The sequence below is a fragment of the Gavialis gangeticus genome, unplaced genomic scaffold, assembly GCF_001723915.1.
Source record: "Gavialis gangeticus isolate Ggan-Ray unplaced genomic scaffold, GavGan_comp1, whole genome shotgun sequence".
In the NCBI taxonomy this organism is placed as follows: domain Eukaryota; kingdom Metazoa; phylum Chordata; order Crocodylia; family Gavialidae; genus Gavialis; species Gavialis gangeticus.
Genome location: NW_017728960.1, coordinates 750,778 through 751,595, shown reverse-complemented (window position 1 = coordinate 751,595; position 818 = coordinate 750,778).

Sequence of the window (818 nt, the reverse complement as noted above, 5' to 3'; positions counted from 1 at the left end):
CTGTGGAGGGATAGGGATAGGTGCATGTGCAAGGGAGCGACCTCACGGCTGTGAAGCTGTAGGCACTGCTTCCCTCCACGACCCATTCCCACAACGCTACTGGACAAGGCACCCCCCTCCTGCACCCAGCTGCCTGCCTGCAGTGAGAGGTAAACACCAGAGGACAGACAAGTCGGAGCTGACTGGGCCCATCTACATATGCATTTAAGTGAGACTAAATTTAATGCACATTAAGTTCATTAAGTGGTTTTTGGCAGGTGTTTACACATGTAGGGACTTGGCACTAAAGTTAGTGCCAAGCCCCTGCAGCCCTGCCATGTGCTCCTAGTGGCTGGGCAAACCTAGCACTAAAGTTAGAGCTGGGTCGTGTCTACATGTGCATTTAAACACTTTAACTAATCACGCCTAAATTTGATACCTGCATTTGCCTAATTTCTAACCTGATTAACTTAATTTCACCATTTTTAATGCACATTAAGGGCATGCATGTGTAGACATGCACTTGTAATGTGCATTAAATTAAGCTAATGCGCATTAATGTGCCCACTGAGTCCTAGAAGCGCTGTGGTCTAGGACCAAGAAGTGCCATCTGGAGCCCTTCTGGGAACCAGCCTGTGCTGCACCTGTCTGTCCTGTGCTGCTGCAGCCAGGTAGCAGAGGGGGACCAGGGGCATTAGTAGCCAGGTAGCAGAGGGGGATACATGGTGACTTGTGTGATGCCCACAGAGCTCTGAGCAATGGGGGAGGATTTTAGGCTGCTTTTCACATTCCCCATCTCTTATGCAAATTGATTTTTTTTTTTAATTGACTTGCTGCTT